Source organism: Carya illinoinensis, chromosome 11, assembly GCF_018687715.1.
Source record: "Carya illinoinensis cultivar Pawnee chromosome 11, C.illinoinensisPawnee_v1, whole genome shotgun sequence".
NCBI lineage: Eukaryota > Viridiplantae > Streptophyta > Magnoliopsida > Fagales > Juglandaceae > Carya > Carya illinoinensis.
Window position 1 is genome coordinate 6816449 of NC_056762.1, and position 24257 is coordinate 6840705.

A 24257-nucleotide genomic window follows, 5' to 3' on the forward strand; every position below is an offset into this window, starting at 1 on the left:
GGGGGCGGGGGGGGCTTGTTGGTTGTACTTTTATTTTCAAAGTTTTGAACCAATGGATGGTTGTTTTTTTACGTCAATAGTGCCTTTTTCATATTCGTTTGCATAAAAAGTTGGGGATCTGGCCAAATTTTTTTTGTTTGAGTGAGTTTGAAGACGGAAAGTGAGAAATGAAATTTGTAATCATAGAGTACGTAAGTATTGCGCACTCATTTTGAAAAAAGTGAGTAAATATGAGACCCACATAAAAAAATTAACTTTTTAATAGTGGAACTTACTCTTTTTAAAAGGAGTGTGAGTCTCTAACATTACTTTATGGAACTAATATGAAAAAATTAATTTTTTAATTATAGAGCCCACTCTTTTTTAGAATGTGTAAGTGGTGCTTGCATAATCCATAACTGTATCTAGCATTAATTAAATTTTCACATGAAAAAATTACAAGCTCATACGTGTATGAACAAGTTTTTTGAAAAAAAATAATTTTGAGTTGGTTCCCCATTTTTTCAAAAGATTCATGGGGCTTACACATTGTGAGTCGCAAATAAATTTCTTTGGTATGAAAATGAATAAGAATTTCACAAGAGAAATTCTATTTATTATCCTTTTAATCATATCCCCACATCTTCTTCTAACGAGGTATCAAATGTTAATAAAATTATTTATAATCTTTTATTTATTTTTAAATTATCTTCTGTTTGATAATGAGAAGATGATTTATTATTATTATTATTATTATTATTTAGGGTAGAACATTCTTCATTCATTCATAATGGGACATTACAACTATAACCTAAGACATACAGGAAAATCTCCATATTGCAAGTCAATTACTACTGTTAACGCTCCCCAGTCTACAAATTTATTGATAATTGACATGGTCTAGTCCATTGCTGTAAACTCTCCAGACAAACTATTTGAGAGACAACACTCTGTTTAAAACAAAATTTACAAACCTCACACTTCATCTAAGACAAGGTAGAGGACATAAACTACGGACAAAAGTCTAAGAAACAATATTTCTTTTTTTTTTTATTTTTACCTAAAATAAACGAAAATCACAGAAAACATAAAAGATAAATGGAAAAATAACGAATTACAGCTTGGAAAGTTGTAGATTCGTATTTTCAACCTTGGAGGAAACAAAAACACCAAACAAAGTGAGTATAGTGGCGTGTGGGGGACACGCACCACCCTGAAGTTATGGTGGACAATCGGGTCTGAAGAAACTGCTAGCCCTAGTCTCAGAAAAGCCGTGCGTGGCGGCTGCAGGGCTACCGTTGTGGTGGAGTGTGGATGTCACGTGCTCCCTTTGGACAGTGCCTTGGGAATCCTGCAATGGAGTGTGTAGTGATTGCTGGGTTCTGGAGAATAATAGATTGTCCTTTCGCCATACTTGAATGGAAAAACACCCAAAAATTAGAAAAAAAAAACTATAGAGAAGAGGGATGAGGGATGAGGGATGAGGGAGCAAGGAGCCGTAGCTCCACCCCCCTCTAGGCTGGGTTTTGTTGAGGGGGCAGTTGTAGAGATAAAAGGGAGATAACTTTCGAGAAGAGAAGAGGGATAATAAAATTAAAGGATTGAAAATAAATAAAATGATGATAAATAATATATATTTTATAATTATCCATTTAACCTTTTTTTAATTAAGAAATAGATATGCTTATGGAAAATGATCCACTCGCAACTATTTTATAACTCTACATAAAATAAATGGTAATTTTGTAATACTAAGATTTATATTTAATTGAGTGGCATGATTGTATTGGTTGATTGAAAATAAATGTTCAAAAAAAAATTGTAAGTGTATCATTACTCATATGTAATATGTGAATTTCATAAGGAAAATGATAAATTCACAACTAGTGTACAACTATTTTGCAACTCTACTTAAAATAAAGAGTAGTCATGTAAAATTGAAATTAGTTTCTAATGAAGTGATACAATTACATTAATTGATTTAAAATGAGTTGTAAAATTTGTAGGTGCATGATTACTCTTTTATTTAAATAATTAATATACAAGTTCGTGCATGATTTATTCATGTGACATACATCCGATCGGAACTCATTCACCATTAAATTTGCCGACCCAAGTCCTTTGCGGGTTCGAATATATCCGAGACTTTGAGATGGAGCTCCCCTTCAATGGAGAAACTTGGAGAAAATCATTGTTCTTTATTTGGAGAGTCATCTTCTCTTAAGGAACCTCGTCATTTTTGGGTGTTACACTAAATTCTACTTTTGCTTCTGACAACGATGATAATAACCTTAGTTTTTATAAAGATGAACTTTGCGGAAGAGTAGAATCTGATGATAATAAACTCATTGAAAATATATCATCATTAAAAATGATTAATAATGACAAAAACATACCATTGAGAAAATTCCACATTTAGGCTGGATTTGGACAACCAGAGTACTTGAGAAATTTGAGGTAACTTCGTAAGGTTCAAGAATGTTGAGTTCACGTTAGAGACAACTCAATGAAACACTCTTAGGGAAAGAAACATTCAGATCACTGTAGCTTAAAATGACCTTTTTGAGCAGAGTAACTTCTCCCATCAACCTTTCTTCTCTCTCCCTCTCTATCGATGACCTTTCACCCTCATCTTCCCTAAAAATTGATCTCTACTTTATTTTTCCAAAGAATCCCCGCACAACGAATTGAGTGGACCCCTCTGCTTCCTTCCTGCATTAAGTACCCTGACCTCTCTCTCCCTTTCTCTCTCTGGTTGCATCTCCCTAATTTGACCTCTATCTGATGTTCTGGGTTGGATCGACGATGGTGAGTGAGACAACGGATTGTAGTGGTGTGCAGCAAAGATATTGATGGTTCGTGCGACTATGAGAGAGAGAGAGAGAGAGAGAGAGAGAGAGAGAGAGAGAGAGAGAGAGAAGGTGTTGAGCAATGGGCGACAAAGGATTACTGAGGAAATAGCTGAACTTGACAGTGGTCTAAGCGTCAACCAAGATAGCTTCTGTAAGTGGTGGAGGCTCATGGTGGCTACTGGGTACAGAGCAAAGAGAACCACCATGCGTCGGGTCTGGGCTGAGGAAACGTCGAACTGAGCTGAGCATTAACAGCTTGTCCTTGGCTTCTTGGCGTGACATCAATGGTGTGAAGGGATCCCTTGGTGCAATGACTGAACGAGTGTGGTAGTCCAGGAAAAAATCACGACTGAGCTTCGGCTGCATCTGTGTCAGTTTCCAGCAAGAAACAGTGGCTGTCAAAGGAGAGACGTGGGGTCCTTGTTTCTTTTGACAAAGCTCTATTTTTTAGTAGTAAAACAGAGGTGAAAAAAATGTTTATTTCTTTATGAAGGAGGTTGCCATGCGTGGAGTGATTCACATGGAGGGCTTCCGTCGAGAAGGTTGGCTTTCGATCTTTCGAGAGAGGAGGCGCTACTTTTGTTTTGAGGTGGCTAAGATGAGGCAATGGTATACGATGAAGGGAGCAGTTGCGGTGATAGACGGTATATTATTATTTCACCATCATTACTAATAAAATCAATAACTAATAGGATTCATACCTTTTTCAACTTCCTACTCAAAAGCCAACAAATCAATATACTTCTTACATCCAATCACATCAAACTCATCTCAATGGAACTCACAAAGCCACTCAATCTCTACTCACAACTATTCGTAACTCATCTCAACTATCGTCAATGCCCAAACGCAACCTTAGTGATGAAACTTTCGTCAAAAGAAAGGTCCCATGCTTAGTCTCCAAAAATTCTTATCAAACCAAAATGGTCGCAAAAGCTAATGTAATTGTGATGAAAGACTTGATTCTCACTAATATTAGATAATTATTATCATCGCAAATATAAACATTATAAAGGGCAAAATAGTTGTCACTAATAGAAAACTATTTGTGAGGAAAAGTTTTTGTTGACAAGCTTATTTTTGCCGTCAAAATCTAGTTATCACAGTTAATAAAATAATAAAGAGTTTAGAAATAAGCGATTTTTTAAATTCATAAGTATAGTACTATTGGCAATGACTAAGGGTTGTTTTGGTTACACAAAATCAAACTATCTCATTTTATCTCATATAATTATTACAATCTTTTTAAATTTTCACACAAAATATAATAAATAATTCAATCTTTTCAAATCTTAAAACAAAAAAAATATTAAAAAATTATATTATAATAATATTTTATTCAACTTTCAACAAAACATCTTTTCTCATCTCATATGAATTATGTAACTAAACGAGACCTAAATCTCATCACGACAAGCCATGATTTAGAATTAGTGACAAATACTTATCATCATAAAGGGTGACATGCTTTTAGACCTAGTGACAAATATATTTCATCATGTATGATTGTACAATTTTTCATTCTTCATGAATAAAAAAAACCAAATAATCATCTATATTGAAAAAAAAAAAAAAAAACTCAACAAGTTCTTGTGATAGATCAAAATGCATAAAATTAAAGTCATTACTTAAATCTACTATTGTTCATAAAAACACTCAAATAAAACTTTTTTTTTGCAAACTAAAAATGTGAAGTGAAATGTCTCTTTAGGACTCTTTATTAGTATCTGATTGTGCCATGGTTTCCCAGAGATGATAATTATATTTAATTTTTTTCATTACTATATTGTTGAAATTTGATTGCATAGATTTTGCCCCTTGCATTGCTCCTATTTCTCCTTGTAAACCTCTATATGATTCTTATATTTCTCACTTGTTGAGTGAGTTGGATAACTTTTGGATGAATGTGAAGATGATAGAATAGGCATGACATAATTCCCCAGTCCTTGAGGATATGCAGATTCATGCTCCAAAACTTCGTTGAAAATATCTTCTACAGTCTATGATAATCTAGTAACATTTTTTTCATTTTATAAATCTTTCATCATATGCTGCAAAAGCAAAAGCAAGTTTTTCTTAGAAAATTAAATAGTATATGTATGCATTGTGCTAATCCAACACATAATCCAAGTAAAATAAAATCAATTAATTCTTATATTTCTTTGCTTATAATCCAGCTCTCTCTCAATTATGAGTTACTTCCTCTCCTAGGAGCCTTTCCATCTCTTTTATCTATCCAGATCCCACTTTCAGAATCTTTAGTTAACTCTCCTCTAACTCTTACCAAATCCTAAACCATTTACTAGCTCATCTCCCCTCCCCAACCTAGTATTCCACTGAACCTTCCCCAACATCACTTTCTACTGGTTCCTATATTTCTCAGCTTCCTAACTTTTGCCTTGAAACAGGAAAAAAAAAAAAAAAACAACATCACCCCAAAAAAGAACAAGTCAATTGTGAAAGATAAACATCCCACTACAAGAAATTGGACTTTTTGCAGTGTTTTAATTTTGTTGGAATAGGAATCGCTGCATTTGATTATCAATCACAATATTTTTGGTGTACGCTACAGACTTTTATAACTGCACTGTTCTTTTTTCACTTTTGCAACGCTTTTTACCTATTGCAACGAAAAAATTTGCTGTAAAATAAATGCATGTGATTTTCACTTAAATTACAGTAGACAAAATCACTGCAAAAAGTGAAAAAGCTTGTAGCGACGAATATTTTTGCTGCAATAACATTTTTAATGAAAGGGAGCCAAAATGCCCTTAAATTATGTTTCCCCCCTTCCCCGTCGCTCTACTCCCATACACTCTCAAATCGAGATCCCGATATTGACCAACTAATCTCTCAAACAGAAGCTGGATGATCTCATCTACATACCTGAAATGGAAGAAGTGCAAAACATTTCAGACCACACTCTTGTTAGGCAACTTATCTCAATGAAAATCCTCAATAAACATACATTCCATGCCATAATCAAAGCTGTCTCGAGTTTTATCTCAGGCATTTCTATTGAAGACCTAGGTCCGAACACCTCTTTTTAAATTTCCAAACTACTATGACAAAGATTAGGATATTCCCACTTTGTTCATATCACCCCAACCATGAAGTGGGGAGATCTGGATCTGGATGTTGAACTCATATTTTCAGGTAGTAATATTATAACTCTATTAGTCTACTCTGATCCTCTCCATCACCCTTGGCTCCTGAACTTGATTTACTATCCAGCATAGTTCAAAGATAGGTAGTTTTTCTGGAACTCACTAAACAATATCATTGACTCCTTCTCGAGACCCATGTAGCCATTGGAGACTTTAACTCAATTACAAATCAAAGTGAAAATTTTGGAGGAAGACCCTTTGCCAGTTCATCCACCTCCAATGGCCTCAAATTGTTTATTGGCAGAAACAGATTAATTGACATAAAACCCTTTGGCCCAAAATACACTTGGTCTAATAACCGTCAAGGCTCCAAAATCATCAGAGAAAAATTGGACAGAGCTGTTTCTAAACTACCTTGGAACGAATTGTTTCCGGATGCTTTTATTCAAAATCTCACTAGAGTGACTTCTGATCACTCTCCAATCATTCTTAATACATCCAACATTAGAAACAACAAAAAATCTTTTAAATTTGAGAAATTTTGGACGAGAGATCCATCTTGTACTAATACCATTCAGAATGCTTGGAATTCACACATTCAAGGGAACCCCTTTTTCATTCTTGTTAAAAAACTCCAAGTAACCAAAATAACTGTAAAAAACTCAAACAAAACTTCGTTTGGGCACATTCAAACCATAATCAGAAGCCTCACACAAGTCCAAACAAACGATCCAACTCCTAACTCAACTCTTCTGGAAGAATCCATTAAAGAAAACCTCAATGAGCAACTCCGTAAGGAAGAATCTCTATGGAAATAAAAATCTCGTACTACCTGGCTCACATCCACTGCTTTAACACAAAATTCTTCCATATAACCACTTCCATCAAACACAGGAGAAACTGAATTGAAACTTTGAAAATAGCAGACGGGCAATGGACAAATGACACAATCAAAATATCCGCCAATTTCATTGATCATTTCAACAACATCTTCAAATCCACCCATCCTGATATCTCACAAGATTTGGGAAACCTCTTCCCTAACAAAATCACCACTTAGGAAAATGAACTTTTTTGTAGAATTCCCTCAAAGGAGGAAATCACAAAGCCATCAATCAAACCCTATCCACAAAAGCTCTTGGTCTTGATGGATTCATGGGTTTGTTCTACAAAAATTACTGAGAACTGATCAAAACTGATCTGATCGTTGCAATCAAAAATTTTTTTAACAAGGGAAACTTCTAAAAGAAATGAATCACCCAAACATAACTCTTGTACCCAAAACTAACTCCCCAATCATTGTGCAAAACTTTCGCCTCATTAGTTTGGCAAATGTTTGTTACAAAATCATTGCAAAGATCCTTGCAAACAGATTCAGACTAATACTCCCAAACATTATCTAGCCAAATCAAACAGCTTTTGTTCCGAGTAGAATTATACAGGATAATACCATTCCAACACAAGTTTCATCACCTTAAAAAGAAGAAAGGGAAATATGGTTTAATGGCCGCCAAAATCAACATGGAAAAAGTCTTCGATTATATGTAATGACCCTTCATTCTGAACATATTCAATAGTTTGGGTTTCAACTCCACCTGGACAAACTTGATGAAAGAATGCCGATCAACAGTCTCCTACTCTATCCTCTTCAATGGGATGCCCACTGGGCTAATCCACCCTTCTCGAGGACTTCGTAAGGGCTACCCCTTTTCTCCCTTTCTTTTTATCCTAGGCAGTGAAGTTCTCACACATCTCATTATAAAAGAAGAGAATAAAAAAAATTGGAGGGCATTAATATTTCCAAAGGAGGTTAAAAAATGTCTCACCTCCTTTTTGCGGACAATCTCATCATCTTTAGAAAAGCAACCTAATTCACTGTCGAAACTTTTGCCAAATGTATTAATACGTATACCTCCTAGTCTGCCAACAAAAATAAATCAACCATCCACTTTAGCAACAACATGCCTTTGAACACTAAAAGAGAAATAAAAGAATTTTTAAACTTCAAGACCAGTCCAACAAAACTCCGATATTTAGGACTATCTCTTTTCATAGGATCCTAAAAAAATCATTTTCAAAGAAACTTTGAAAAGAATTGAAAGTAAACTTCAAAACTGGAAATCAAAACTTCTCTCACAGTCCAGCCGGACCACCCTGATCAGAACAGTGTCAAATAACAATGTCAAATAACATAGATGGTCTCTTTAGAACTTTTTGGTGGGAAAAAGAAAGAAACAACAAAAATGGATTCTTCACAAAATCTTAGGATTCCATTTGTACTCCGAAATCTCTGGGTGCTTTAGGATTAAAAAATTGCTCATTTATCAACAAGGCCCTAAACTCAAAATTTGTTTGGTCCCTTCTCAATGACCCTAACAACATCTAGAAGTCTTTTCTCTTAGAAAAATACTTATAGAACTCAAACTTCTTTGATGTCATCCCAAAAATAGCAGACTCTTGGTTTTGGAAGTGCCTTCTCAAACAGTGTGATTTCTTAAAAACTAGCTTCTGCTATCAGATTAACAATAGAACATCTACAAGAGTTTGGTTGGACCCTTGGATCCCAACCCTCCCATCTTTCACCCCTGCACCAAACCTATCCACCAACTAGAGAGAATAAAATTTGAAGGTAGCAGAACTCACCCTTGAGGAAAGATGGAATACAATTCTTCTTCAAACATTATTTTCCTCAAAATCAGTGAGGGTAATCTAAAAAATTCCACTCTCCAACCATAACTTCATGGACACAAGGGACAAATTTAATGGAAACACCACTACTCTGGTATTTTCTCTATAAAATCTGCCTATGCAACAATGATTACTTGGCCTACCAGTCACTCAACTGAACTTCCTTGAAAAAAATTGTGGAAACTTCAAATTCAAGATAGATTAAAACTCCTTCTCTAGAAAGTATCCCACAATGTCCTCCCAACACGATGTCTTTTGAAAAGAATTACAAATCTTGATGAGGAACAATCTATTTGTCCTCTCTGTCACACAAAAGAGGAAACCATCAATCATTTTATCCTTAATTGCCCCTATATCAGAATACTCTGGATGCAATTTAAATGGTCAATTGACATCTCAAGATTTACTCAATATCTATTGTCAAATGGATAAAAACCATCATCACACCTTTGGCTTTACTCAAAATCCTTGAAGATGAGATGCAACTCTTTCAAATCTTTGCAATCCTAGCCATTGACAATGTCTGGTTCCTTAGAAACGAAGTGATTCATGAGTCTGTCATTCCATCCCCAACCTGGCTCATTAATAAAATTTCAAAAGTTCTCCTAGATCATACAACAGTCTGGACAGAAACGCAAAAAGATTAAAAATTGCTCATTTTCATCTACCTGAAGATCAATTCATATTACAATTTGATATAGCTGTTAGAAAAAATGGCACAACCACTGCCAACATATGCAGAACAGGATCTGGTACCCTCTTCTTTGCACTTATCAGCCTTATCCTCAACACAAACCCAATTGTGGGAGAAGCAACGACAGTGTTACTATGGATTCAGGAAGCAAGAAATCGTAATATGAGGAAAATGTGGATAGAAGGAGATTTGAAGCAAGCAATCTATACAATCCAAAAAGACACTTCAGCCATAGATTGGGAAATGCAAGCCATTGCATGAGACACACATTACCTTCTATCATCTTTTGATGCTTGGTTAGCTGAAAAAATTTATCGATCTCAGAATCATTATGCGCATAATCTAGCGCAATGGGCGGCTTCCAACTCCATCTTAGGAAGCATACCCATCTCCACCATTCCCCCTTGCATTTTACCTTTTCATAGTGGTAAGAATCCCCCTCCGTAATTTTGTATTTGTAAAGCATGCTTTCAAGCATGTTATGAACCTTTTGTACCTGTGTTTTATTAATAGTAATATCTATCTTGTCGAGGGAAAAAAAATAAAGTCGATTAATGTTAGGAATAAACTATCACAAAAGAAAAGTCAAAACATTAATATCATATTAAAGTTGAAGTCTAAACTTTTTATTTATTGTGCAGTATAGTTTACTACAATGATTAAAATAAGTGAACAAAAGGTCGATTTCAAATTTTAAATACATCATTTTAAAATAATCATAATAATTAATAATGCAAGAACAATCTAATGACATGGTGCCATAAAACAAAAGGACTCGTTTGGACATTTGGAGTATTTTAGAAATTTGTAAATAGTAGTAAAGTAGTTTGAGTTAATATATTTTATTGAGTTTTGAAAAATGAGAGAGAGAAATCTGAATAAAAATATTATAAAGTTAAACTATAGTTAAAATATAATTTTTGTTTTGAAATTTGAAAAAGTAATATTATTTTTTGTGTTTTATTTGAAAGTTTTAAAAAGTTGTAATGATTAAATAAAAAAAATTTAATATTTAAAATTAAAAGTATTACAAAAAATTGTGATGTTTGAAAAAAAAGTTATGAAAAATTTTGTGATAAGATGAGAAAATCTAACCTCCCAACCAAGCCCTAAGGGCTAAGTTACTGATGAAGCACTAAAACTGTATGATTAAGTTACTTAAGTGAATAAATTATTTAATAAAAAATGATTTAAGTACTTAATTATGCAATAGATCACAATACTTGAGTCAATTGATAAATTATGATATTTTTGTGCTTAAAAAGATTTATAATATAATTGTTTCACATGACAATAAATATTTCATTTTTTATTCCTTTCATAACAGGGGTACTTTGGGTAATACACAGTAAAGATATCATTCAATTGTGAATGTACACGTGCTGACCATTGCAAGACATGCAACACACATGCAATACACGTGCGGCATGAGCTGCACATTTGCTGTGAATTGTACAAAATGACAGCACACACTCGGCATGCAGCAACAAGATCACTCGGATGTGCAGCAGCTGCTACAGCAGGAGAAGAGAAATCACACATGCAGAAAAAGACTACTTCGGACAGCACTCATTCGAAATGCACACATGCAGAAAACGTGGGACCAGCTCACACATGCAGACCAACATGCAATACACATGCAAACCCACAAACTCATTTGGATTCACACATGCAGTAGACTCACACACGCAGCACGTTACAGCAGACAGCAGCTTTCGGACAGAACACCAGCTCACACACGCAGCACGTTATAGTAGACAGCAGCCTTCGGACAACAGCACACCACACGTGCTGACTATTGTAAGATAAATAGAACCAAGCACATGGCTGGAAGACAAGCTGTTCACTTCACCTTTCTTGCTTCTGCACATGGAAGTTGAACGTGCAACAACAGAACTTTTTATTTCTTTTTCTTTTTCATGTGGACGGGAAGCAGCAGCAGGAGATTAGCTATTTATTTAGCTGGAAGTAGCAGCAGAGAGGAGGAGCTTTGGCTTTTACCTTTTCGTTTAGACGCTAGGCAGTTTGAGAATTTTATTTTCTCTCTTTTCTTTTCAGCGTAGCAGTAGGGTGAGCTGAGTTTTATTTCTTTTTCTTTTTCATGTGGATGGAGGCTCTGTTTTTCATTCGGATTTCATTTTATTTTTTTGCTTTTCCCAGTTGCTTTTCGTTCTTAGTTTGCCTTAACTTGTCCCAGATTTTCGTTTCTTGCTTCAGTTCTTCATGTAGTCGGACGGCTGGCTTTTTTTCTTTACGGTTTATTTATTTTCTCGTTTACGTTTTACGGACAGGGGTTAGACAGGTGGAAGCTCACTCCTCAAGTTTTTTTGTTTATTTCTTTTCGTTCGGTGTTTAGTTTTCATTCCATACCATCGGCACAGACAGTAGTTGGTCCTGGACTTTTAGTTTTGTGCCGATTCAGACCTTAAGGAGTTCGGTAGCTCAGTTTTTGGGGTATTCTTGCTTTGGAGGCAGTAGCTTAGCTCGGATTGTTATTTTCTTTCTTTTGTTTTTCAGACGCTAGGCTGCAGTTTATCTTCTTGCTGTTTCTTTTGTTTTTTTTGTTCGGCTACAGCAGTAGCGAAAGCTGGGAGTTTGATTTTATTTTTTTTTGCTTTCAGACCGTGAAGGCAGTTTTAGTTTTTTTTTTTTCTTCTTGTTCTTTTTTTGTTCTTTTCGTTTATGCTAGCTAGACCTCAAGACGGAACTCTCTATTTTTTTGCTTCATTTTCTGTTTTGGTTGAGACGGAACTCTGTCTCTTGCTCGGCAGCTTCTTCTACCTTTCATTCAGCTGGTTATTTGTTTTCTTTTTCTGCTTTTATTTTTCAGGTTGAGGTTTACAGACCTGGGGAGATTTTTAGCTTTAGTTACTCTTTTCGTTTACGTTGGCAGCTTTTAATTTGAGGAGTCGAATCCATTTTTTTATTTGTTCTTGGTTCAGATCATTGTTCGGTTGGGAGTATATTATTTCTTTGAATTTTTCTTTTACATTTCGGACGGAAGGTCCCCTCTCTCTCTCTCTCTCTCTCTCTCTCTCTCTCTCTCTCTCTCTCTCTCTCTCTCTCTCTCTCTCTCTCTCTCTCTCTCTCTCTCTCTCTCTCTCGGGTTTCATTGTTCTTTTGGCTGTTTTTTTCATTACTTTAGAGATGCAGGGGAGACGGTGGCCTTGCGGCGCTGGTTTCATTTTTTTTTGCTTTACGTTGTAGTGTTTTTCAGTTATTATTTCAGAGGACTCATTTTCAGTTTTATTATTTTTTTAGTTGCCCAGTTTTCTTTCCTAAAGTTCTTAGTTGAGTTGGCGTGGAGCTTGTGGTTTTATTTCTTTATTTTTATTTCTTCTCACATATTTTTTTTATGGTTTTGCTTAGATTAATCTTTGTTGTTAGAATTATCATGTGGAGCTAATTTTTGAAGCTTGGGTTGTGGAACGAAACTTGATTTGTTTTGGATTCTAGATCGATGCAATATTTTGTTGTTAATTGTTGATTTTACTATGTTACTAGTCGGATTTAAATTGAAAATAGATTGCGGCTCTTGCTCTTGTTTTGTTGTTGACGTAAGGCACAACAAAAGCTTGAAAACTATCAAGGCCTCTCTCAGTTGTTTGTTAATGTGTGTTTGACTAGTAAAGTAGAGAATCCCTTAGGAAAATATTGCAAAACTTGAGCTTAAATTTGTATCTTCCGATTAGCAATGCCTTGATTGGATTGTTAATCGAGAAAATTATCTAGAATCCGAAATAAAGAGAGTCTCATACCTAACCCAAGTGTTCGTTAATTTGTTTGTTTTAGAAACTCTAATTTCAACTTCGATTATCTTCTTGCATTGCATTTAAATTTTATTTTCATTTCTCATACTTGATTCATTTGTTACTCACAAATCTCTTATACGCTTTGATAACTCATTGTCCCTGTGGAATACGATCCTGGACTTATCCTTAATACAACTTGACACTTCTACACTTGGAAGCACATTCGACCACGAGTCAGTTACCTATATCAGATCATTTATAGATTCTAATTATAAGCAAATAATGCAAGATGCCATATTTTAATTCTAACTCAAAAATGAAGTCAACATAATATCTTAGACAACGACTGTGACAAAAAAATATGAGATTCTCCACACTAATAAAAAGAGAAAAGTAGAAAGGAGTTACAAGAAAATCAAGACTCAATTTGAAGTAAGTCTTTCATTAGAAAAAAAAATACATTACTAACATAATTTCCTACTCTTAAATGAGTGGTTAAAGAGCCATATTTCGAGTATGTGAGTTTATAAAAATATTTATAGTATCTTTTTAAGCTTAATTAGATTAAACAACGTTAAAAAAATTCACTTATTATTAAAAATCACATTTATTAATTACAATTAAAAAAAACTTTTCTTCAAGAAGTCGGGCAAGGGATTTTAGAAACTCTTATTGCAGTCGAGTGGGGGAATTGCCGCATAGTCGGTACACATGTGGACAAAACTGAAACGAACAATTTCACTCGAAATGGACATAACGTCCCATTTCGAATAGCCCAAACTTATCTTCTTCCCCACCCTCTCTCTTTGTTTTCACTTTTCCCCATCTTTTCTCCTCTTCGTTCTCCTCCCTTCGTGAATTGACTATCGTTCATTTAGAAATGAACTTTTACGCCTATATTTAATCCTCATCCCTCTTCCCATTTTTAGATTTATCTTTTATTTATTTTTTGTATTTTAAATTCTTGGCTTGTGAAAGATAGAAATATGGCTATATGATTCAAATAAAAGAATGGATTAATGAATGAAAATGGAAGAAATGAAGTTTGATTTTTCTCTATGGTCTTGGCAAGGTTCATATCTGTGGAGTTTGGTTTGCCAAGTGAGCAGTGGTGATAGCAATGATAAGGTTCATATATGTGGCGGGAAGAAGGATGGCTAATGTGTTGATGGTGATGAGAGGAAGAAGGGTTTGTCGATTAAGGTTCCGATCAAGGCTTTTTGTGGGAATGTTTTTCAGAATTTGAGAAATGGGCATCAGGCTGAGTTGCCTGACATGAGTTTGAAAGAGAGGGATTTGGGTGAGGAGGATGTCGGTTCTTGTATGAATTGCTTGCAGTTTGTAGTCACCTGGTTGATTTGTTAAAGCTCAAAGAGAGAAAAGGAGAAAGTTGGCTGTAGAGCTGTAGAAATGAAAATAAACTATACGTGGATTTGTGAACTAAGGGAGGGAGAGGAAATCATTGTAGATTAGTTTGTAAATCGAGGAAACTAAGAGAAGGAGAGAGAGGAGATTTGCTTTAGTATTAGGATTTTTAATCTTCTACAGTAAAACAAAAAAAATAGTGAAACGTTGCCTTTTTTTTTTCCTCTTTTTATTTTTTTATTTTTTTTATGTGTATATATTTCTAATTGAAATACACCACGAGATGCCGATTACATGGCGACTCCCACTAATGATTGTATGTAGTAATTAAAAAAATCGAGTCTAAAACAAAATAAAATACAAGAATTGTCTAAATTTTCATTTTAAATTTAATAAGACTCCCACCGTTTTTCAAATTAGAAGATATTATTTGTTGAACTCAAGATTTCAAGTTTCATGTGATTATAAATCTACACATGGATTTTGATGATAACAAATGAATTCAAAGAATAAAGAAGTCTCAAGCTCAAGTTGTCTACACAATGGAGTCAAGCACATCAAGGAAACAAGCATGAGCAAGAAGGGAACAAGTTCACATTAAAATTATAAAGTAATGTTGTAAATCTCTTCAAAATTCGAAATTAGGATTAATGCTCAAAATTAATATTTTATCATAAAGCATTAAAATACATTTTCCACATGTGCATGAATATTTTTGAAAATTAAATTTGAAAATTTTGAAAGATGATTGATTGTCATCTTTTGCATGTGCATGCCTTGATTAAAGGGTTGAACTTTGAAAATATTAAAGATGATTGATTGTCATCTTTCACATGTGCATGTTTTATTTGAATATTTTCAAAAGTGATTGATGCTTTTTTAGACTTATACAAAAAGTAAAAGATTAGGTTTGAATTTTTTGAAAATGAAAGTGTGCTCATTTTGTCATATGCCAAAAGTAAAAGATTAGGTTTGATTTTTTTGAAAAAGTGAATGATGTTGTCTTTGACAATTGAGAAAGAAGAACCTTTTATTTGAATTCTTTGAAAAAGTGAATGATGTTGTCTTTGACAATTGAAAAAGAAGAACCTTTTATTTGAATTTTTTGAAAAAATGAATGATGTTGTCTTTGACATGTGAATCTTTTTAAATTTGAATATAAAGTCTCATATGCCTATAAATAGATCATTTGAGAGCTTCACATTCACAACACCAAGAGCATACAACATTCATTCAAAGCTTTCATTCTCTCTTCTCTAAACATTGAGCCTTAATCCTTGTTCATTTTGAGAGATATAGCTTGCGCTGTATTGTTCTTATTTCACTCGTTGAGGAGTGTTTTCTGATAACCTACCCACTATCAGCTTTTGTATCAGAAAAAGGGTGTGTATAACCCTTGTGTGTGTAGAAAGTATTCTACACAGGGAATAGTTGAATCACCACGTGTAAGGTGATTGCAAGTGTAGAGGGTGTTCTACACGGATCCTTTGTAGCGGTGTTGTTCAAAGGTGTAATAGGTTTCTATCTCCACCTGAAGGAGGTTGAATAGTGAATTTGGGAATCCTTAAGGGGTAGCTTGAGGCGAGGACGTAGGCAGTGGGGCCGAACCTCGTTAACATACTGAGTTTGCTTCTCTCTTACCCTTACTCTTTATATTTATTGTTATTTCATATTTTGTTTATATTTTATATTATATATTTGATTTATAATTGTTATTTTTTTTAATACAACTCAATTCACCCCCCCTCTTGTGTTAGTCATCTGGGCAACAATTGGTATCAGAGCTAAGAGCTCTATTATAAGATTAACTATCTTTTGAGTTAAGATCTTATGGCTAACATTGCAGCTTCATTTGGTGAAGGTCAATCTAGTAGTCGGCCTCCACTCTTTTGTGGAGATAATTACTCATTCTGGAAAGTTAGAATGAGAATATTTCTTCAAGCTCAAGGTAGAAAAATATGGAAATGTATTGTAAATGAACCTTATATTCCAACAAAAGTGGTTGGTGGAGTAAAGGTCAAAAAGGAAGAAGAAGAGTTTGATCGTGAAGACGATAGACTTTATACTTTAAATTTAACTGCTATGAATTTATTATATAATGCTCTTAATGGAAATGAGTTTAATAGAATAATGAATTGCGCTACGGCAAAGGAAATTTGGGATAACTTGGAAGTAACTTATGAAGGAACTTCGCAAGTCAAGGAATCAAAAATTTATATTCTTACTCATGAATATGAAATGTTTAAGATGAATGATGATGAATCTATTTCTAGTATGCACACTCGTTTTACTAACATCATAAACAGCTTGACAGCTCTTGGCAAAGTTTATTCCAAGGTGGAGATAGTAAGAAAAATTCTCAACTCTTTACCAAAACGTTGGGAATCAAAAGTTACAGCGATTCTTGAAGCTAGAGACCTCAAGAAGCTCGAAGTCAATGAACTCATCGGGTCACTTATCACCCATGAGTACACATTGAAAAGAGGAGAAGAAGAAGGAAAGCCAAAGAAGAGCTTAGCACTTAAAGCTGTTCCTCATGAAAGTGAAAGTGATGAAGATGAGGAAAATGACGATAAAGATGAAGAAGTTGCGATGATAACAAGAAGAATTCAGAGGTTCTTGAAGAAAAATAGAACTCCTCCGAGGAAATCTTTCAAAAAGTTTTCCAAGAAAGATTCAGGTAAAAACGACACTTTAATTTGTTATAAATGCAATAAACCTGGTCATATCAAGCCAGATTGTCCTCTGCTAAAGAAAGATCGAAACAAGGGCAAGAAAGCAATGAAAGCTACATGGGATGATGATTCAAGTAGCTCAGATAGTGAAGCAAGCAATGAAGAATCAGCAAATCTTTGTCTTATGGCTAAAGATGACATTGAGGTAACAAATCTTGATAATATTGAAAATCCTTCATATGAAGAATTGCAAAATGTTTTAGAAGAGATTTATGAGGAATTTGAAAAATTGGGTATCAAGTATACTGCTTTGAAAAAGAAAAATTCTTCTTTAACAAACGAAATTGAAATTTTAAGAAAAGAAAGTATCATTTTGAAAGATGAAAATCTTGAATTGAATAAGAAGAAAACCGATTTAGAAAATATTGTTGAAAACTTTACGAATGGAAAAAGAAATTTTGAAAAACTTCTTGGTAGTCAAAGATGTGTTTTTGACAAGGCAGGTTTGGGATATATGCCAAAACAAAAATACAAACCTTATAAAAATTTCTTTGATAATCATTCTACCTCAAAGACTAATATTCAAAATTTTTTTCATAAAAATAATTTTGTCAAAAAAGGATATTATTATAATCATTCAAGTTTTTCATATATGTCACATGCTATTTGTAATTTTTGTAATAGAAATGGTCATAATTATCATACTTGTCCTATTAGAAGAAATCATACAATGACTATTAGGGCCATATGGGTACCTAAAAATCCTGTTTCTTCTAATACTAATAAATAAAGGACCCAAAGAACTTGGGTACCAAGAAAAATCATTTTAATTGTTTTTATAGGTATGCATGAAGTCATCCACAAGCAAAAATAAGTGGTTTTTAGATAGTGGATGTTCAAGACACATGACGGGAGACAAGACTAAGTTCTTTGATCTTAGATCTAAAGAAGAAGGACACGTGACATTTGGAGACAACTCGAAAGGGAAGATCGTGGGAATAGGTAAAATTGGTAATGAATCTTCTCTCATAATTGAAGATGTTCTACTTGTTGAAGGTTTAAAACATAATCTTTTGAGCATAAGTCAATTATGTGATAAAGGATTTACAGTTACTTTTAAAATGGATAAATGCATTATTTTGAATGATCATGATTGTAATATTTGTTTTATTGCTTTTAGAAACAATAATGTTTATACAATTGATTTTGAAGAAATTACCTCACAAGATGCTATTTGCTTGTCAGCTCAAAATGAAACTAGTTGGTTATGGCATAGAAGATTAGGTCATGCCAACATGGAACTTATTTCCAAACTTTCAAAAAATGATCTTGTGAGAGGTTTACCAAAAACATATTTTCTTAAAGACAAAATTTGTGATGCATGTCAATTTGGTAAACAAACAAAAACTTCTTTTAAAACTAAGAAACATATTTCCACTACTAGACCATTGCAACTGATACACATGGATCTTTTTGGACCAAATAGAGTTGCAAGTCTAGGAGGAAAATATTATGCATTTGTTATTGTTGATGATTTCTCTAGATATACTTGGGTCATCTTTCTTGCTCATAAAGATGAGGCACATAATGCCTTTACCAAGTTATGCAAGAGAATTCAAAATGAAAAGGGCTATACTATTTCAAGTATCCGAAGTGATAGGGGAAAAGAATTTGTTAATAAAAATATTGAAACATTTTGTGATGAAAACGGTTTTATTCATAATTTTTCTGCTCCTCGAACTCCTCAACAAAATGGGGTAGTAGAGAGGAAAAATAGATCTCTTCAAGAGATGGCAAGAACAATGCTCAATGAGAACAACTTGCCTAGTTATTTTTGGGCCGAAGCGGTAAGTACTGCATGTTATGTTATAAATAGAGTTATGTTAAGGTCTAAATTAGATAAAACCCCCTATGAGCTTTGGAATGAGAAAAAGCCCAACATTGGTTACTTTCATGTATTTGGATGCAAATGTTTTATTTTGAATGACAGAGATAATTTAGGCAAGTTTGATGCAAAATCTGATGAAGGTATTTTTCTCGGGTATTCTACTAATAGTAAAGCTTATAGAGTATTCAACAAAAAGACTTTAACTGTACAAGAATCTATGCATGTAGTATTTGATGAATCTAATTCTCCACTCTCCAAGAAATCTATTGATGAAGAAACAGAAGGTATAAATAACACAGAAAGTCTCAATCTCAACAAAGAGAAAGCAATAGAGGAAGTTCAACATGGAGCCATCAGGAAAGATCATCAAAATTTAATACAAGATGCAACCAAACAGTGGAAATTTGTGAAAGATCATCCAGTGGAACAAATTTTGGGAGAACCTTCACAAGGTGTAAGTACTCGATCATCTCTTAGAAATATTTGTAATCATACTGCTTTTCTATCTCAAATTGAACCCAAAAATATTGATGACGCACTTCTTGATGAATCTTGGATTCTAGCTATGCAAGAAGAGTTGAATCAATTTGAAAGAAATGATGTTTGGACACTTGTTCCTAGACCCAAAAATTATACTATTATTGGAACAAAATGGGTTTTTAGAAACAAGAAAGATGAGTCTGGAGTCATTACTAGAAATAAGGCTCGACTTGTATCCCAAGGTTTTAATCAAGAAGAAGGAATCGATTATGATGAGACATATGCACCTGTCGCAAGATTAGAAGCTATTCGAATGCTACTTGCATATGCTTGTTATAAAGATTTCAAACTTTTTCAAATGGATGTTAAAAGTGCTTTCTTAAATGGTTTTATAAATGAAGAGGTATATGTTGAGCAACCTCCAGGTTTTGAAAATCATATTTCCCCAAATCATGTTTTCAAACTCACAAAAGCACTATATGGACTTAAACAAGCTCCTAGAGCTTGGTACGAGAGACTCAGTGGTTTCTTGATTGAAAAAGGTTTTTCAAGAGGAAAAATCGACACAACTCTTTTCATTAAATATGAAAATGATGATATTCTTTTGATTCAGATTTATGTTGATGATATAATATTCGGTGCTACTAATGAAAATATATGTCAAGTTTTTGCTAAGACTATGCAGGAAGAATTTGAGATGAGCATGATGGGTGAACTTACATTCTTTCTCGGATTGCAAATTAAGCAAGCAAAAAGTGGGACATTCATCAATCAATCAAAATATATTAAGGAATTACTGAAGAAGTTTGGGATGGAAAATACTAAGGAAATTGGAACACCAATGAGCCCATCAACTAAACTTGATAAAGATGAATCCGCTAAGCCAGTTGACTCGAAGATATATCGAGGTATGATTGGTAGCTTATTATATTTAACAGCCAGTAGACCAGATATTATGTTTAGTGTGTGCTTATGTGCACGTTTTCAATCATCTCCAAAAGAATCACATTTAATTGCAGTTAAGCGCATTCTTAGATATCTTAGTGGTACAATTAACCTAGGGTTATGGTACCCTAAGCACACATCTTTCGATCTAATCAGCTACACAGATGCAGATTATGTTGGCTGTAAAATAGATCGAAAAAGCACTAGTGGAGCATGCCATTTCTTAGGTCATGCATTAGTTTCCTGGTTTAGTAAAAAACAAAATTCTGTTGCACTATCTACTGCTGAGGCAGAATATGTTGCTGCGGGTAGTTGTTGTGCTCAAGTTCTCTACATGAAGCAACAACTTGAAGATTTTAAACTCATGTATAATCACATTCCAATCAAATGTGATAATACAAGTGCTATAAATCTTTCAAAGAACCCAATACAACATTCTAGAACTAAGCATATTGAAATAAGGTATCATTTTCTTCGAGATCATGTGCAAAAAGGTGATATAATGTTAGAGTTCACAAACACACACGATCAGTTAGCAGATATTTTCACAAAACCTTTACCAGAAGATAGATTATGTATGATCAGAAGAGAAATAGGTATGATGCATGTTATGAATATCTCTTAAAAGATAGACCAAAGTCAATAAAAATAGAGATAGATTTTTTTTAATACTTTTACATAAATTTGAGATTCTTAGCCTCATGTTTGAGACGCTCATTCTCTTCATACAATATCATGTCATTCTTATTCATGGGAACCGGCAAGCGGAATGAAGAATCTAATAAAGATTTCAACTGTTTATTCTTCTGCCGAATGATTCCTTCCCTTGTGTGAGACTCTTGAACAATTTGTTGAAGTACAACAATTTGTTCTTTGAGCTTTTCAACTTCGTGATTTTTGGCTTGTAGCCGCTGAGAAAAAGCCACAATAGAGGAAGAGTAGCGAGTCCCAAGACTCACCAAGTCATAAATAGCATCAGAATCTGACTTATTAGTCAGATTATTATTTTCTTGCTGCAACATGGCACCAATGGTAGCTGCAGAAAGAACAGGAGGTTGAGATGCAGAATGCCTCATGGATGGATCTAGAGAAATGTTAGAAGAATGAGCCATTGAGAAAAGAATAGAAGGCTTAAAACGAGAATGCTGAAGGAATGCAGATGAGTTATAGAGATGAGATGAAAACTTGATGCGGATTAGATGAACTTCAGGACTGATTTTATAGAGATAGCATAAAGAATAAGACAAACTATTTTCTCTTCAAATCTTATTTAGTTAAAAGAAATACAAGATATGCTGGACACACATTGTCAAAAGTTTTCTTACTAAGCCAGCGAGATTAAGAGTAGATTGTCCCTATTTTTCTAGTAAACGATGAACCTCTGCTGTTATCTGCCGATGTTGACCTTGTATCTGAACCCTTTCTCGTTCCAGCTCTTCTATTCGTGGTTGCAGATCATGAGCATACCAATCTGCAAATTTTTTCAACTCTTGGTTTTCTTGCTTTAGCCTTTTATTCTCACTATCCTTATTAGCAAGCTTCTGTCGTAACTCAGATATTTGCATGTTAAGATGATCAATCTCACTCACCCTCGCCATTAACCTTCGAGACATGATCGTAACAGAGGCAGCATATTGATTACTGAGCATTCTTGATTCTGCAATAATCTCAGAATCAGCCTTACTAGAAAAACGGTTCACTGCTCCTATCATGGTATTGACGGCCTCAGGAGAGAAGATTGATGATTGATGCGTCAAGGGTTCCTGATTCAAGTCTGGAACATTAGTGGAAGAGAATTGCTTAGCCATTCTATCGTTGTGGAAAAACAGAACTCAGGTCAAGAAGTGATTATTTTTTTGGCATCCGATAGATGAAAATGATCATTTTTTTATAGAAATTCGGAGCCTTCAATCCCGTTTGTCAACAACATCAGGCGATTGTTTAAATCTTCAGCCGTATTAAATTCATAGAGTTAGGCCTCGAGGCTTTGCAGCACTTGTCGGGTCACGGACGGCTCCATTTTTCAACTATCTACAGTGACTATTAAACGCATCGTTTTCTTCAGTCTATTTTCTTGTTGCGGATCCTTTTTAATGATGCCAAAAGGGGGAGAAGTGTTAGACTAGAACATTAACATTGTTTAAATTGCTAAACTTGTTATTGCTTGGAATTATATTTATACTTTTGCTTGAAAAACTAACGCATATTTTCAGGGGGAGCTTAAGTATTAATATAGGTTTCAAGTTCTATCAAATATTTGTCATCATCAAAAAGGGGGAGATTGTTGAACTCAAGATTTCAAGTTTCATGTGATTATAAATCTACACATAGATTTTGATGATAACAAATGAATTCAAAGAATAAAGAAGTCTCAAGCTCAAGTTGTCTACACAATGGAGTCAAGCACATCAAGGAAACAAGCATGAGCAAGAAGGGAACAAGTTCACATTAAAATTATAGAGTAATGTTGTAAATCTCTTCAAAATTCGAAATTAGGATTAATGCTCAAAATTAATATTTTATCATAAAGCATTAAAATACATTTTCCACATGTGCATGAATATTTTTGAAAATTAAATTTGAAAATTTTGAAAGATGATTGATTGTCATCTTTTGCATGTGCATGCCTTGATTAAAGGGTTGAACTTTGAAAATATTAAAGATGATTGATTGTCATCTTTCACATGTGCATGTTTTATTTGAATATTTTCAAAAGTGATTGATGCTTTTTTAGACTTATACAAAAAGTAAAAGATTAGGTTTGAATTTTTTGAAAATGAAAGTGTGCTCATTTTGTCATATGCCAAAAGTAAAAGATTAGGTTTGATTTTTTTGAAAAAGTGAATGATGTTGTCTTTGACAATTGAGAAAGAAGAACCTTTTATTTGAATTCTTTGAAAAAGTGAATGATGTTGTCTTTGACAATTGAAAAAGAAGAACCTTTTATTTGAATTTTTTGAAAAAATGAATGATGTTGTCTTTGACATGTGAATCTTTTTAAATTTGAATATAAAGTCTCATATGCCTATAAATAGATCATTTGAGAGCTTCACATTCACAACACCGAGAGCATACAACATTCATTCAAAGCTTTCATTCTCTCTTCTCTAAACATTGAGCCTTAATCCTTGTTCATTTTGAGAGATATAGCTTGCGCTGTATTGTTCTTATTTCACTCGTTGAGGAGTGTTTTCTGATAACCTACCCACTATCAGCTTTTGTATCAGAAAAAGGGTGTGTATAACCCTTGTGTGTGTAGAAAGTATTCTACACAGGGAATAGTTGAATCACCACGTGTAAAGTGATTGCAAGTGTAGAGGGTGTTCTACACGGATCCTTTGTAGCGGTGTTGTTCAAAGGTGTAATAGGTTTCTATCTCCACCTGAAGGAGGTTGAATAGTGAATTCGGGAATCCTCAAGGGGTAGCTTGAGGCGAGGACGTAGGCAGTGGGGCCGAACCTCGTTAACATACTGAGTTTGCTTCTCTCTTACCCTTACTCTTTATATTTATTGTTATTTCATATTTTGTTTATATTTTATATTATATATTTGATTTATAATTGTTATTTTTTTTAATACAACTCAATTCACCCCCCTCTTGTGTTAGTCATCTGGGCAACATTATTAAAAAGAAAAATTTTACTTATCATCTCTACACATCACATATTATATATAATTTTTTTTATTTTTTTCTCATACTAAATATATAGTATATGGATGATTAGTAGAAAAATTTAATTAGTTTAAGAAGAATAAAATAAAAAAATTTTAAAAAATATAAAATATAATATATAATATGTAGAGATATGAGTAACAAAACTTGATCGTTCTC